Below are 17,736 nucleotides of genomic sequence, written 5' to 3'. Positions count from 1 at the left end.
CTCGCGTTTCAAGCATTTTAATCGACATCCATCACCCCCCTTATAAACATCCCTTTTTTTTTCCCTCTCTCCCCCGCTCGACAACCACTGCCTTCCACCGCCATAACCTCGAAACGATGATCACGAATGACAAGCGTGTTCAGTGAGGCATCGACGAAAGTCGGTATATAATTAATCGCGAGTAAACTCGCGGATCGCTGTAGTGATTGGATTTCTCGAGAAATTCATCAACCGTGTCCAGATTGAAAATTGCGACGCCCGCCTCCCCTCCCCTCGTCGTCGTTAAGGGAAAAGGTCGAATACGAAGGGGGAGGGTTAAAATATACCGGTTATTGATCCACGGTTGTTAATCCATGGAGACGCACGTCGTCTTTCCTTCGTCATTATCTTTTTCCATAAGCTGTTGCCCTACCGTCTTATCCGACGTTCGACTAATCGATCGTGTAACGTCTCCAGTCGCCTCGTAGACGCCGACACCGACTCCTACGGCGACACTCTTTTCCGGTGGGAAGTGCCTCTCGTTGAAACACGTTTATCGCAACATGAAGGTGCGTATATATTTATATGTACGTGTGTGTGTATATTTGTGAAAGTTTGCTTGTTTCTTTCTTTTTTTTTTTTAAAGATTTGTTGAATTTTCGATTTGAGGAATTTGAAATTTGTATTTATTTTTAACGTCATTGTGAAGATGATTAGTGGAAAATTTCTTACGTGTTTATCGATTTTTATTAGGAAAAATTGTGCAAATATAAATATACGTAAGTTCAATCGATGAGTTTGATTGTTGAGTCAAGTTTAATGAGCTAGATAGATTTTTTCTTTTAAAAGAATTATAAAGTGATTGGTAGGTAATTTTTGAAGAAAAAAATATAGATTTAAAAAAGATTAAGAAATGAACAAAGCGAAGATTTAATACGTTATTTGCCAAGCACTTATATACCTATAGCGTTCAGTACACTTGGAGGTATATTCATAAAAAAGGAATACGAATGACACCTGCTTCCATATCACGTGAGATTTTTCACCACACAAGATATTTTTATTTCTCTTCTCTACGGAAAGAAAAAAAATTGATTCTTAATGTTTCCCTTCAGATCGAATCTTCTCAAATTTATTTATCTTACGTTCTTCTTTTAATTCGAATTGTTGAAATTTTCAATCGATCTATCACTACGAATACAGTTATTGAAAAGTGAGCATGTTTAAATTGTATGCGATTATCATCGGAATAGCTTTCTTTCTAATTCTGAATCTTGATCGATAGAAACAGATCAAGCAACGGGTCATTCCAACGCGAACGATCGTGAGAGGAATTATTCTTAGGAATAATCATCGTGTCTTGAACTACTTGAACCGTATAAAGATAAAATTTTTTATAATTATATTACATAAAAAAATAAACGTAACACGCCAAACTCGAGCATTATTCATTCAACATTCTTAAACCCGCTTCATAACAGAAGTGTTAGCGTTAAATTTGTGTCGTTTTTTGAATCATTAAATACGTATAATTTTCATAAAGTAATATAACGAGGTATAACAGGACTGTGAAATCAGTAGTTAAAGTAAATATGAATATGAAGACATGCAAATTGACAGAAATATGTATGAATAGGAGGATAAGAGCATAAAACCTGTGTCGGAAAAAGAATTTTTTTTAACACGGTAAGTGTCAATGTATCCCCTCTATGTAAGATAATTTTTCATTTCTCTTCAAATAATGATTTTATTAAATATAAAAAAGTTAATATATCTCACTAATATATTATTTTAACTAATTATATCCACCGTATTAAATTTTAAACGATGTGGTATGCAAATATTTAATACTTGCAAAAAATTAAATTTACAACTCAACATAAATAATATATTTTATTGAAAAACAAAAGTATCCAATGTATATACGTATAAACGTATAAACAATTGTGTCAATATCCTTGAAGAGGTTAATATACCATGACAATCATAAATTGACCAGTGGACGGTTGTCTCGCTTTCCTAGAGTCCTCTAGTAGTGAAATCCTCGCAAGGTCGTGCGAGCTCGAACGATTTAGGCCGGAAATTCCGCGAGCGATCGTGCGAGCGCGACCGGTAGAAACGATTCGTTCGCACGCGCGCGTGCCTCTGTATCCTACATACTGCGTTACATCCTTCTTACACTTTCGTTCTTTCTCCCTCCAACGTGTACCGATCACTCTATCCATCCTCCTTTTCCCAGCCGAGCCTTTCCTTTTCTTTCCATCCGTCTTCCTTCGTTCCGTGTGCTTTCTCCTTTTCTCTCTCTCTTCCTCTCATTCCGTTTCATTCCGCCTTTATACTACTTCTATCTTTTTTTTCTTCCTCATCTCGTTTCTTCGTGCTTCTTCTCCAGTTTTTTTTTTTTTTTCTCTCTTCATCTTCTAGTTCTCGCAGGATTGGATTTTGCATCTTCGTTCGAGACACGTATATTTTCGAACCTGTTCCTCGCGGGATCCTGAATACACTCGTAGTTGCTGAAATTCCGAATTCATTACCGGTGTGTTGTGTATGACTTTCACTCGCCGCTATTGCCGCCAAAGACGTTGCGACGCATAGATTCTTCGCACGCATTGTGCGTCCAGGTTTCCCGCGGATCAATCACCGTGCATCGGATTAACCCGATTTTTTTTTCCTTTTTACCATAAATGGTGATAGGGGACTAACCAGGGATTGTGAGATCGAAAGAAAATAATTAGAGTTTTGTTATTTTGTTGCATAGAGATTTTTTTTTAGTGAGATTCTTAAGTACATATTCTCTTTCAAGTTTTTTTGATTCAATTTTTTTTCTACATTGAAAATTACTTATCGCTTCGTGAAGATAACGAGATAGATAACGAGATCTCTCTTTCTCTATAATTTCATCTTGACGTGCGTGGCCAAAATTATAATCAATATCACATTTTCATATTTTCGCGGGACACGCATTGTTCGGCATAATTAAAATCCATTAATTAACTCGAACGTCTGATCGGCTACTTTTAGCCGGGAATAGATCGACCATGACTCGATAATATTGTTGCTGGCTTCTGAACAATAATACGCCTCGCAATCTCAGTCGTGGAAAGCTATGCGGTGAACGTAAAACGGTTTCGCCCTCGTCTCGAATTTCTTCATGTGAAACTCCGTTTCTTTTTTTTTTTTTACTTTTTCTATTTCTTCTTTTTTTTTTTTTTTTATCCTCCATTTAAGTATTTTTTGTCTTATTTAAGGGAAAGTGAACTATCGTTCCGGAAGAAGTGGTTCGCTATAACATTGTATTAGTTTATCGTAGCCACGTTCACCACGTGGACGTTCTATTATAAGAATTTAATCGTTAATCGAGATACGAGATCGCGAACAAACAATTTTATGCAAAAATATCTTCAAGATCTAACAGATCTAAAAGATTTATTTAAACAAAAATTTTATAAAAATCATAAATTATCTATAAATCAGTTTTATTTGAAATCTTTCAATTTGCAATTATGTTACAAAATTTTATAAATTCTTATATATATTCATTTATTAAAAGTCAAAATAAATAATACGTAAAATCATTCGAATTTTATAAACTTGAAAAAGAGTGATATGAAATTACATATCTGTCCCATTTGTTGAAATTGAAAAATGAGAATGATTTTACGTGTTTCCTGTCGCGTGATGAAAACTTGAAAAACCGGAAGAAAACTAGAACTATTACAAAAACAGAGTCGCTTAAATAAGCGGCATTATGACATTTGCACATTGAACACCTGCGCATTCTTCGAACACATCAAAAGGATTACGTTCACACCTACACGTAGCATATTTCACAAATCGTCGTACATAACACGTTTTCATTGTCATGTCGTACTTCTTCGGCAATTATTCTTCTACTTGTATTCAGATAGTTATTCCTTGCTACTTTGTCGCATCTTTCCTTCTTCCTGAAATTATTTTATCTATCCAAAACAACGTAAAATTATATATACAATTCTGTATCGATCAATTTAAAAAAAAAAAAAGAAGAAGGATTTTAAGAACTTAGAAAAATTAAGAACATACAAGTATGAGCTATGCAAGGAAGATCCTTCGCAATTCCTAACATATCTCGACAGAAAATCACACGATTGAAACAGGATCGATCGTCGAGCGGAAAGCACACGCGTCGTGTTTCTGCTCGAGGATCGCGAAAACTCGGGGTCACGTTACAAATTCCGCTCGTTGGATGTATAAGAGTACAGGCCAACGATACAACCAAGTTGTAAAATTAATCATATGTTGAGCAGTTTACGGATGCTGAAACATGTTGTGACGCAAACTTCGACTTAAGTGGTGTGTTTAAATTAATCGCTCGAAACGTTGGAAATGGTAAGTTGATGTTTCAACCAATGATTGTGAGCCATTTAACTCAAAAAAAAAAACTCTATTTAAATGTTGAAAATAGATGTTCGCTTGAATATCGATACCTGCGAACATATTTTCAACATAGAAAATTCTAAAAAGTTGAAAAGAAAAATTACAGTACGATATATCACGTTTGATATATCATCTCTCGATGATTTAATTTATTATATATTCGTATATATATATGTATATGTGTATAATTTGTATCGGTGAAAACAGACGTCACAGACTCGAGTATAATCTTCATCCCTTAACCCCTTCGCGTTATCTTATCGCGTTGTGTTTGTAGAGCGGGAAAATTAGCCGAGGGGCGAGGTTGGTTTATGCAAAACAAAACTTCCCCGTTGCGTTATCTGTTTGTGTCGTTTAAAATTCATCATAGCAAACCGGGAACCGGTGACGAAAACGATAATTTTCTTCTGCGCTTGTTTCATGGAAATGTGTGCATTATTAGAAGATGGAAGGAGGAAAAAAGAGGGGAGGGAGAAACGAGCGATTAGATTCAATTTAATTATATATACAAGTAAATTATTTGTTTGACGTTTGAATCAATATTCATCCGTGATATTGATTGATGTGTACAAAATAAAGAATTCATTATCGCGTTTGGATTTATTTTTATCGAGAGATTATTTTATATTCATTCACTCGCCGATTCTATTTTTAGGAAGATAAGATGAAAATTATAAAAATTCAAATTTTTTTTGCCACCGAACGTCGTTTCCTCGGTCGATAAGTTTCTGAAGGCTTCTGAACTTTGCCGAACGATCTGTTGTAAGTAAATTTAAATAAGAAAATTTAATATAAAATTTTAATATAGTATATATATATATATAGTTAGACGTGACTCATGGAACAAATCATCTTACAAAACAACTTACCATTTAAATCTTTAAATGATAAGAGCGAGATAAAGCTTTGAAACGAAGTTGTAAAGTGACATTAACATGTCTAATGATAACACTAATGAGTTTTATATCGTGTTTAAAATTTTTTTAGATCACAACAGTATCGTTGCGAACAATTTAAATTACTCTTGTTTCGAAAACTTACCGGGAACCGTGTCGATCATTTGATCAATCGAAATTATATATTAAGCGCGAACAGGGTTTTTTTTAAAAGACACCGGGCTCGGCCTTACGTGTGAATCACCGATTAACGCGACGTAACGCGAGGATAAATAGTGTGTCAGTGGGTTAAACCGACGTCCTGTTATAAACTGAAGATTTTTCCGCGGGAAACGTTTCCACGTCAAGGAACGGGAAACGGATGGATAGGTTAACCATGTATTCTTATTTTGAGATCGCTTCCGTCCTCTACTTATCGACTGAGCGTTTCCTTACGCCTCGTTGGGGATCAATTAACGTCCCCGCGCAGTCGATCGTGCGTTCGTAAAGGCACGTGGAAAGTTCTCGAGTGGATAACGAGCGACGGGGAAAAAGTGCATCGAGTTGAGAAAAAATTAATCTCCGGTTATATTTTGGAAGATATTACACAGATATTACTTCTTGAATTGAAATTTAAGAGAGTTAAGCCTTCGAAGAACGTTTCTCGAATTTTTTAAGGTTTCTTATTTCGAGTTCAAAGCCAATAATTCGATTAATTTTCATTCAACGAATACATAGAATCGAATGGTACGTTTATTATCGTGTATTATGGGATCCAAAATAATTATTTCACGATTGTGTCTCGATTCTATGGGATACATAAATTAATATCGTTAGAAATTTTATAATTTAATATTGACGAAAATTTCGTAAGATGAATGAATGATTAAGCTTCTTTACAGACAATATGTCACATATAGATATATATGTTTGAAAACAAGGCTAAATATTTATATCGTAAGTACACCATTATCATATGCCCGTTATCCGAACTAACCTGCACCCAACAGTTCCATTGCGTTATCACTTCCCATGAAGATAGTACATGGCAATCAACTTGAGAATACCTAATGCCTGGTCGTAATAACAGCGGAAGAGAAATTGTGATATCGTGTAACGAGTATATCGGATTAACTTAGTATTGTAGCTCGATCCGTATTTAACTCGTCGTAAGTTGAAGAAAAACAAGCTGGGATATCCGACGTTTATATCACATTTTTATTAAATAGCCAGATTTCTAGATTTGAAAAATTTTTGACACGCGCAATAAATAAGAATGATATTTAATTCTTCCTCTTGATAAGATATCCATGGTATATCGTTGCAAAAATGGTGTAAATGTTGTATCTACGATATCTAATTAAATCATCAAACCGTGATAAACAAGTTGTTATGAATTTCAAATATTTAAGATTAAATGCGTGAAATATTAAGACGATCTTACTTACGATTTCAAATTTCATCTTCAGTATTCTCGTCGAAAATTTGGACAGACTTGGCCAAGAGATAACTGATTTTAAAAATATTGTATATAGTCGAACAGAATTTCGAAATTTTGCAATCGAAACATAAACAACGAAATGACGTTCGAATGATATATAAACAATCGTGACTTCTGATAATACATTTATTAAATCAAAATCTCTTTGCAATATATATTTCGTATGAATTGTTATTGAAACATGTGCAGTCTATGGTTCCATGAAATAATTTAATCTTTAATCCTACCACGTGGTATTTAAATAACGCGATTTTGGGTGGAAGTAGTTATATAAAGTGAAAAGATTTCTTTTCAATTTATCAAGTCTTTTTAAAGAATGTTTTAACCAATGCAAGTTACTTTCACTTACCTGAAGTGTAATTTATAAAATGGGTAAAAACGTATGTAAAGTTAAATTTCATTTGTAATATATTAATTAAATCTCGAAAATTGAATAATATAGATCACATTAAATCAATGGATCTATTATAGATAAAAAACAGCACTATCTTAACTTAAGCAAAAGTAATTATAAATAACGATTTAAATTTTTATAATATCTATAAATCTTTAGAAATATTTATTTTAGCAGTATAAACAGGATTAAACACAAGATTAATAAATAATTAATCGATTCAAGTGATAATAATTCAGATAATTCAATTGTTTTGTATGACCATATGGTTGATAATTATCGGTATATTTATAACAGCGAATTGCATCTTATTTATCGTCCAACCAGAATGTTTCTTTCTTTTCAATTTTAAAAAAATCCACACGGACGACCCACGCTATAAATGACGGGTGAAGAAGACGATAAATGACCGTGATGAAACATATGTGCACGAACGACCATCGTCGTATCACGGTCACGGTGAAATGCATTAATCGTCACCATTTTTCTTCTGTCTGTTAATAACGCGGAGTGGAGATAAAAAGATATTTATAGAGTTGGTAACAATGCATTTACAAAGTAAAACAATTATTCAATCATGCGCATCAAGATTTTTCTAGTTTTCTTAGAAATTAAAAACAATAGTAGTTTGATAGAAAGATCGAAATCGATCTTATTGTATGCAAATTAAAATTCTTAGAACTTGACATCGGTAAATTTCGATCGAATTTTGAATATTAAATAAATATAATGTTTCGAGAATTTTATAATAACAGTAAGTAAAAAATAAATATGTTTAAAGTTGTGTTGTGTATAGAATGAAGTTTGATAAATTTTTCTCTTTTTATTTTAAACCAAGTTCAAAGATCATGAAATTTTATTTTCTTAAAAAAATTAATTTCAATTAAAAGATTATTCCATCTTTTCGGTCAAATATATGTTTTATTCGTGCAGCATTATCTTAATTATTATTCATCATTTCGGCATGAAAATTATTTCGCGGAGCATAAAAAATAACTACTTTTTATCATTGATAAAAATATAAAATAAATCTTGTTTTTCCATTCGCAAATGTTTATCACGATATGAATCAGAAGCATGTGCACCATTAACAAAAATTTAAAAGAGAAAAGAAACTATACTAATGAATTCGTATCGAATAAAAAAAAAATAAAGAAAATTATATTATTAACTTGAATAATATGGAATTTTCTATAGACTATTAGTTCATATAGATGCTGTTTTTTTAAATTATTTTCATCATTTAATTAAAATCAATCATTGATTATAAAATTAAGAATTATATTATATTGTTTGTAAATAAATATACATGAATATCTATAATATCCTATAGTAATTATTTACCTATAGTAATAGGATCTTGCACAAGAAATCTTACGCCAATATCCATGTAACATTGAATGTAGCAGTCCAAGATCCGGTCATGTTCCCCTTCCATTCACTATTGGATGCTATCTTTAACTACTTACTTATCTCATTGGTTACATATCAAGGAGAGACGGCGTTATTCTGCTGTTTTCAATGTTTGTAAAATTCAATTGGATTGGAGATTGCACTAAATTAGTAATCAGAATTCAAATAATTTATGATGATTTTTGTAAATATTTTATTATTTTTGTGAATATAATTTTTCATTTACATATAAAATATAATTATCTATAAAATATTTTAAAAATTCTAATTTTTACATATTTTTATATTACTGTTTTTCAAAATTTAAAAAAAAATGATTTTTAAGTTTAATTATTTTTATGTTCTCTTGAATAAAAAAAAATAAAAAATTTTTTCAAATTTTAGTTTTACTTCAGATATGGAAAGCTTATTGTTTGATATAATTAAAATATATTCATGAAATAATGTTAAAAATATTGTTTATTTTTTAATTTTTTTACATTTAAATTATTTTGGAAAATAATTTAAAAATATCTTAACCGTATTATTGCATGTGATACAATATAGTCAGATGAACAAAAAAATAGGTTAAGTGTCTCATCTATTTTATATTTTGTCTATGATTAAGATTGTAGACAAACAAAGTCTCGGTCGGTAATATCGTTGCATTACGTATTGAAGAATGGACAGGAGTATACATCATGGAAAAAAAAAACTTCCGACAATAATGTTCATTTATTTCTTTCAGTCAATTAAAATCGAACCGCTTTCGAACCGTTTACATAGGCCATGTATATCGTAATTGCTCTGTAGAGAAAGTAATCTCTCTTTCTATATACTCGTTTATATATATATATATGTATATACGTATAAATATACATATACCGACTGGGTGGCTATTGTGTCGCAATGGTGGCCAGCGAACAGCTCGTTTTCCTTCGTTCGGTTAACGGTTCGCGTCTCATTACATACTTCTTTCGAATATAGTCCGTTGTGAAACACCCGGTAGAAGAGAATGCGATTGGTGAAACATTGGTTTGTTAAGTATATTTACAACGTGTTCATTTTAAGCGAGGAAACAGGAAGACTTTCGGTGTCATTTGTTCAGATGATCACGTGATATAAAAAAAAAATATTTGTAAATTTTTTCACAGTATCATATTATTGAATTATAAAAATATATTCTTACGAAGGTAAATAGAATGTGCGAAAAGAACTTGATAATTATATAAAATTATCTCAAAATTTGTCTCACAATATTTAAAATTTACTTGCAATACTTCATATATCGGTGGCAATGTAACCCCGAGACGTCATATTCCATGGCTGCCTGCAAAGACTTCCCACTAGATAGATGCACTTGTGCTAGCCAGTCTCGGGAAACCCCGGAGAATTGTTAGCGGGTCTTCAAACGATATGTAATAGAAATTCTTCGGTGGAGAACGAAGCTAATCATAGCGCGGCTGAGAAAAGACGGGGGCTTCGTCCAAGCTCCTTTATGTAAACCTTGAGACTAGATCCGGATTCTTGAGAAGCGATGAGTGAAGGGGAGAGGTAACAAGACGTGTAACGAGGACAGACCGAACGAATCTGGTGAAGAAAGAGAGACGGATTGATATGGATCAGAGAAAGACGGTGTAAAGAAGTGGGGAAAGATTCAAAGAGAAGGGATATATACTTCTATTCGGTTAAAGAACTGCGACTTGCCATTGCACAGAAGGAAAAAGAGAGGGGGAAAAGCGACTGGAGTGGGAGATCCACGCACTTTTAGATCGGCAGGAGGAAAAAGCAAGCACGTCGGCGAAAGTGTTCTTGTGTATTGCGCTCGTCGGCCCTCACCTCCAGTAACGTACAAATTTAATGGCGGCCGCGAAGGAAGAAAAATAAAAAGAACGAATCTATCGCAATCGTATCGCTTGACTTGGATCTCTTTTTATTATTCCGATTGAATCGAAATTCTCTTGTTAATTCTCTTATGTGAATCCTCTTTTGTTATAAGCATATTTTAATAGAATTAATTTTGATTATCTAACCTATTGAAAAACCTAACCTATGAAAGTAACTTGTCATGAACTAATCGGTCAGTTTTTAATAATAAATCGAATTGGATTATTTTTCAACAAAGTATATGTGAAAAAGTATAATAAATCAATCAATTCATTTCATGTATGAGTGTCGTCGAGTATCATAATACTTTAAATGAAATAGATAATCGCCCACGCTTTGAAATTCGACTCGGGAAGATGAGTTTAACGCAATTCCGCGCGTAATTACGCGTAACGTCATTCGTCGAGAAAAATAAAGTCTGCAAATAATGCGTTGTTGCTATCACTGTTCCGTTCGCAACCGAGAAATGATTGTGTGTGTGTAAGTCGTGTATATGTGTGTTACGCGTTCCCAGCTCAGATCAGATTCGTTTTACGAGAACGCGCCACATTGGCGGCTGGCTCTCCAACGAGGGCCTCGATAAAAATGACCTCGTTTCTGTCAAACGGAGATTAAGTAACTATGTACCACAGCCGCGTTATACTTCCTTTCACTGCAGAACTTTACGCGCATAAGAAACGAGTCGGTCGCCTATCATTTTCTCTCTCTCTTCCTCTCATGCGTTACCTTTTTTTTTTTTTATTGGAGTTCAAGCAAAAGACACGAAAACTGATTTTATTGCAATAATAAATGTTTTGTTCCTCGATGAAGCATGATACGTTAAATTTAACCGATTTCAAGATAGATTTTTGTTTCATAATTAAATATTTGTTTGAAATATATTCTTTTTATGAATAGAATTCATAATATATCCCATTAGAAAATACATATAGACATATATTATATTTATGAGCTTTAAATTATAATTATATTCAACATTCTATTAAATTAGCAATTATATTAAAAGTATTAAGTTTATTTATTAATCATAAAACGAGAATATTTTGAATAAAAAAAAATATATATACGTAATATATACATAATAATGTAGTGTAAACTAAAAATAATAATTACGATCATTGTTACAATCAAAATTATTTTAAATGACTTCTGTCATAAAAAATACGTAAATAATTACAAGGCATCGAAAACGAAAAAGCCAGATTATCTAACTTCTTAGCCGTTATGTGAGATAATGAGAACAAAATTTCAGACAGTTGTTGGTGATTTTTAAAAACTGGATATAATAATTGCACGTTTCGAAATTCGAATGATCGTCTCGATTCACGAAAAATAAACTCAAAGGGGGGAGGATGTTTCTCGCTTGGGAGCCAGTCGACCGTCTTTTTTTGTCTCTCTATTCTTTTCTTTCCTCTCCGCATATCTTTCTCGTCGGTTCGCCAGTGGCTGTTGGTCGGCTTTTTCCTTCTTTTTCTCCTTCTGCCTGTTCGTACTCGCTTCTTCCTCTCTTCCTATCCTCCTTCTGCTACATCGTGGCGAAGGTATGTAGGTTGTGCCACATCCTTGCCCGGAAACCGTTACCTTGCTGGCTTTACACTCAATGGAGCTCGCCATACCGTTGTTCCCCATACACGAATTTCCTTTAGCTTCGTTACTAGCTACGCACGGCGCCTTTTCTCCTTGCTGACTTCCTTAGAATCGTTTTTCTTTTTCCTTCCTGTTTTCTTGTTTTCATTATTTGAATTCTGTAATCCGTCATCTAAATTTATTTATCTTTACGTTCTTATCATTTTTTTATTTTTTTTTTTCATCATCTAAAAAAATTTATTTTTGTATTTTTTTTTTTTGTTATTTAAAATTTAGATTTTAAAAAGATATTTGAAATTTTATCTTATTCTGTATTTTTTTTTTTTTTTCCGTTGAAATTGAATAATCTTTAAATGTAAAAATATCTATTTGATAGTATTAAATAAGAAAATATATGAATAATAATAATAATTTGATGAATTAATTAATTACGATGAATTGGAGAATTAATTGATTGATGATTATTTTCAAGGATAAGGAAACTTCCGATGTATTATCATATTACTTACTTGTTATTCTTAATATTCAATGTCATTGCAAATTTCATTTAAGTATTTAATAATTTTAAATTGAGTCATCTTCATGTAAATGATGCGTGATATATACACTATGTACATAAATATTCGAAGGTAGGTAGCCAACTTTTTGAATTATGACTCAGCTTCAAGACATGGATTTGAAAATATTTTCTTTATGAAATATAAGCAATTTTTGTTTACTGAAACGTGTCGTAAGAATATTGCATTAAAGAACAATTGCTGAGATTATTTTTGAAGCAAAGTATTCAGTCGGAACGATATTTTCAAGGACCATCAAAGATGTTAAAAAATTCCTAGAATAGTTCGAATATTATACTGAAATTAAAATGCAGAACAATCATAGAAATATCATAATTCGAATACTTAAAATATCTGCATAAATTAGAATCCGAAAAAATTCCTCTCGTCAAACTATCAATATAATTAATATATTGTAATGAAATAACTTCATTATAAATAAAAAAGTTTAAAAGCAAGAATTTATATAAATAAATTTTTTCAATCCACAAAACACATAATAGATATTGTATAATTAATAATTAAATATTTTTAGTTTACAGATGATTAATTTATTTATCCTTTAATACATTTAATGTATTTAAAAATTCTTAGAATGAAATCAAATCTTCAATTCTTTAATCCATGGTTGAAAATAAAATTAAAAATGAAAATAGTAAAGAAATGTTCCAGCGAAACGTCTTAATAGAGGTACACTTCCAAGTTTTCTGATTTCTAGTTGTCTGTCATGTTTTCTGGCTTGTTTACAAACGATACGTTGCCTCGTGTGACACTTGATCATGAGTGACATTCCACCGATTTCCGAATTCTCGATAGCATACGCCTTGATTCTATCCTTATTTAGCCATGAGAAATCTCATTGCCACTTGGCTTTCTTTTCTCATGTTTTTTACTGTTAGTTTTTCCAATGATATTTTTACCGATTATTTTTATTTTATATTAGAATAGAAAAAAATAAAAAATTATTATAAAAATAGAGTATATAATTAGATATTTAAAATGAAAAATAATCATATTAATAAACCACTAAATCAATTTTAAACTATTTATCAAACTTTTCACTGTCGAATAAGAATTAAATCGAAGTAGAAATCGAGGATAAGAAATCACATAGAAGAATCATACAATACCTAATTCTTCAACATTCTTCCACTTCTTTACACATGTGTAATTAATATGCAATTATTATTTCATTTCAATCACTTCATCTCACAATTCGTAAGATTATTTCTGCTTATAAAATGTCGCCAGCCATTTACACTTTTGTCGTCTCTTCTTTCTCCCCTTCAGTCAGTATACCATTTGCAATTACTCCGGTATATCCATTAGTCCGCGAAAAAACTGAGGGATAAAAAAGAATGGTTAGAGGGATGAGAAGCGTTGAAATTACGCTTTGACAGAGCATTAAATAACGAGCATCATATACGCGCGTTTCACGAAGTGTCTCGCTACATCATTACAGGATACCCGACGTAAACGCCGTGGTTAACATAGCCTTTGCGCTGCACCACGGTGTGTGGAAGTGGGCCGAGAAAATTATTTATACGTTGGTCGACACAGCTGATCCTCCACTGCACGTGCACTCGCCCTCCTCTACCTTTTCTCTTTGCCTGTATTTTTGTGCAGCGAGCCGACGAAGAGAGAATCATTCTCGCACAAAGAAAGACGATAACGCGATCATATTATGAAAGAAAAAGGGAGAAAGAATTGGAAAGAAAAACAATATAAAGAGAAAGAGGAAGGGAAAGATGGTATGTTCATGTATACATATATATATATATATATACCCGCAGGCAGAACGAAAAAGCATATTCGATCTGGTGCTTGCTAGAAATAGCGACGAATAGACTGAAATAAACGTAACCTCGCAACGCGCGTCGACAAAGGATCTCTCTCGGTTTCGTGACGCTGTCACCGATCCCCCACTCCTACCGGGTTCGCTTTTTCTCTCTCCACGCTTCTCTCTGCGCAGGTCTCTGGCATCGTCGTAAAATTACCGGTAAACCGTTTGACAGGCTGTGCTACCATATTGTCTCTTAGAGTCAAGTACCTTTCTTTGTCTTTTCTTGAAGGGAGATTAATTAATCGGCACGCGAAAGTTCCTGCTTTTAACATTTTCTCCTGAATGTGCTCGAAAAAGGAAATATTTCGATGGTTATTCGGTATATTCGGTTCGCAAAGTTATAGCGTCCATTTAATGGACGCACGGATTCCCGCGAAAGTACCGTACTTTCCAATCGTAACTCGTATTTCTCGAAAGGCGCAGAGAAGGATTATTCAAGACAGAAACACGATTTTTACATAACGCCCTCACGGACAAAATATATTTTGTGATTTTTCTTTATTATTAACCGAGTTGATCGGTCGTAATTAATATTCGCAGAAGAAATGAAATACGCTTTTCGACGCCTATGGTCATTATCGTCGCTCTCGACCGGGATCGATTTCGCAACGGTGTCGGTTACGTGCCTGTTTCAAGAACGAAAAAACGCGAGATCCGGGGCGAATTCGGTGTCGCACGAACGCGGTCAAAATTAACGTTAGTGTTGTTAAATTATGGTTTCCAAAAACGAGGAGAAAGTTATAAATAATATAACAAATGATATTATTTTTCTACCATATTGTGTCGATTGATACGATATAAGAATCGAACGACCTGTTGCTGTTTTTTTTTTTGTGCGTAATGGAAAAACAGAAGCATCAGTGGCGACGAGACAAGGGTATAATATTGACGAGCAGTGACGTCACGCGGCGCCCCGTTGTCGGATTATACGCACAGCATCCCCTTCTCTTTTGGCACGTCCGGCCGAACACCCACGCGTGCTTTTAATGCTACCCGTGTCATGCTAAATATTGCACTTACCCTCCAACGGGATGATTAAAGTTTATTTTTGCGCGGGGATTCATAATTGAATTACGGTGGAGATAGAATAATTTCATGAGATTATTCTCGTAGATCCGTTTATGCCAAAGTCCATTACAAGTATTTTAAAGTAAATTTATAATTTGGTATGAGATCTACTTTTTAATAGTTTATTATATTTCTTATATTTTTATTATATCTGTACTTATTTCTATATTTTATTCTAATTAATAACGTAAATTTCTGATATTATCATATTTTTAATTGTTATATATATTGAAGTTGAGTGATAAGAATAGGTATAATATAGATAAAAGAAACAAATATTGATCAAACTTCGTTATAAATATGATTCATTTATTGCAATTATATTCGTTTGGTTAAAGGGATTTTTAAACAGTAGTTTGAAAATTTTTATATTATTTATTCATATTTGGAAATTTAAAGAAATCAAATATAATGAAATAATAAAATTTAAAATCAAATATTTCTTTGCTTTTTATTAATAAAAAAATTATATAATAAAATGAAATAGAATTAAACTTTAATAATCTAATGAAAGATATTAAATTCTTCTAAATTCATAATTCTATTTGAACCAATGTAAAACCGATAGGTAGTTTTTGAAGTGCAAAGCAGCTTTATCTTCGAAAAAATTCTTAAACAATTTTTAGTAATCAGTGGAAGCAAATTTGAACTTAGAGAGATAAATCGTGGTATTTATCAGTCGCTTATGATAAATGCATGTCATGATAAAGCGGAAAAGAAAAAAACCAATACTGAAAGAAACAGCTGTTACTATACTAACATTAATCGGTGAAATCGCGTGACAATGTGCAAAGTACAAGTTTCTGTTTATCGAAAGTTATGTCTGTATTTCCTTCTGTCGATAATGTAGATCACTGTTTTTAATGTTTACGTTATTTATTATCTTTAATGCAACAAGTTGTAATACATTGTTAGTTTTTCATCATCAATCATAAAATAATATTTTTCAAATATGATTTTTTTATTTAAAGTTATTTTGAAATAATAATCGTTTTTTTATTTTATTTTATATGCAATGTTTACATATTATTTATATATATTTCATACAGTATATTATTATTATTCTAAAGATATATAAATTTCTTATATAAATTATTTATATATTAAAAATATTTAAAAGTAAACAGAATTAGAAGCTAAGAATGTAACCTTGAATAAAATATAATTCATAAGGTTATAGAGCGCAACATATGGCGCAAGCAGTTTGAAGTTTCTAACCTCACTTTGTGTTTCAATAAAAACTTTGATAAATTTTAGTATACATTAGCATTAAATACATTGGAGATCTCGTTTCTTAATAAAAAAAAGAAAGAATACTTGAAATATTCTCAAGATTTCCTGTTTCCTTTTCATAACTAAAAGGTACGACTAAAAACGTGATATTTTAATACGTCGTATTAAACAAGACACGTGTTTTTTTCGCAACAATATTGCAACGTATATGATATCGAAATATAAATATATTTTAAATAAGACAAGAAAAAATTTATATGAAATATTGCACAATTTGTAAATATATTTTACGTGTGTTTTATCAGATATTATTATTATTGAAATTTTTATTTGATTTTCAATCAATACATGCATCATATAATTCAATGTACAAAATATTTATATCGATATTGATTTATATATTGGATATGTTATTTTATTATCTATAAAAAACTTATTTTTCTTGAAATCGTTATAATTATTATATATATTAAAATATATTTTATCATGATAAAGTGAATTTTATCAATAGTATTCCACATACAACTTTATATGATTTTTAAGTATTAATTGAGAATCTAATATAAATAATGATTATTATTAATTTAAAAGATTTTTGCAACTGATATGTAAAATTAAACATACGGAAAATAAGAACGTAGCATAACAAAGTGGAAAGTGTTATTGTATTTTCATGTAAGTTTAATATGTAAAAATAAAGTATCAATAACAGGCCATGTCAACTAGCATGAGTAGAGATGTTATACAAGTCACGCATAGATATGAGAATCAGAGCTCGGTAGATTCATAACCGTAACTTGACTCGTCTTCGGTACTATCGTCTCGTTGTAAACAAGTCTAAGCAGTCCAGTGTGCCTGCCGGCGCTATGTAGGTTACTATCGCAACGGTCTGCGCCTCCTCGACCCGCCTTTAAGGTCGTTTACAGCCAGTAACCCGAATCCACTTCTTCTCATCATCTTTCTTCTCTTTCTCACTTCTTTTTTCGTTCTTTTACCGTTTTTCG

At 31.9% G+C, this 17,736-nt stretch overlaps 1 protein-coding gene and 1 long non-coding RNA gene across 3 annotated transcripts in view; one reads left to right on the top strand and one right to left on the bottom strand.

Moving 5' to 3' along the window:
- LOC409928 (RNA polymerase II elongation factor Ell) overlaps positions 1-17,736 on the top strand; it is a 112,813-nt gene that overhangs the window by 62,332 nt on the left and 32,745 nt on the right. The window lies entirely within an intron of this gene.
- Positions 13,117-15,639, bottom strand: LOC113218884. Its single transcript, XR_003304972.1, has 2 exons — positions 13,719-15,639; positions 13,117-13,480 (listed from the first exon to the last, which is right to left on the bottom strand). It is a non-coding gene; the product is annotated as an uncharacterized LOC113218884 (long non-coding RNA).

The sequence above is a fragment of the Apis mellifera genome, linkage group LG6 (genome assembly GCF_003254395.2).
Source record: "Apis mellifera strain DH4 linkage group LG6, Amel_HAv3.1, whole genome shotgun sequence".
Classification (NCBI taxonomy): domain Eukaryota; kingdom Metazoa; phylum Arthropoda; class Insecta; order Hymenoptera; family Apidae; genus Apis; species Apis mellifera.
The sequence above is the reverse complement of the archived record's forward strand: the minus strand, read 5'-3'. Positions and strand labels throughout refer to the sequence as shown.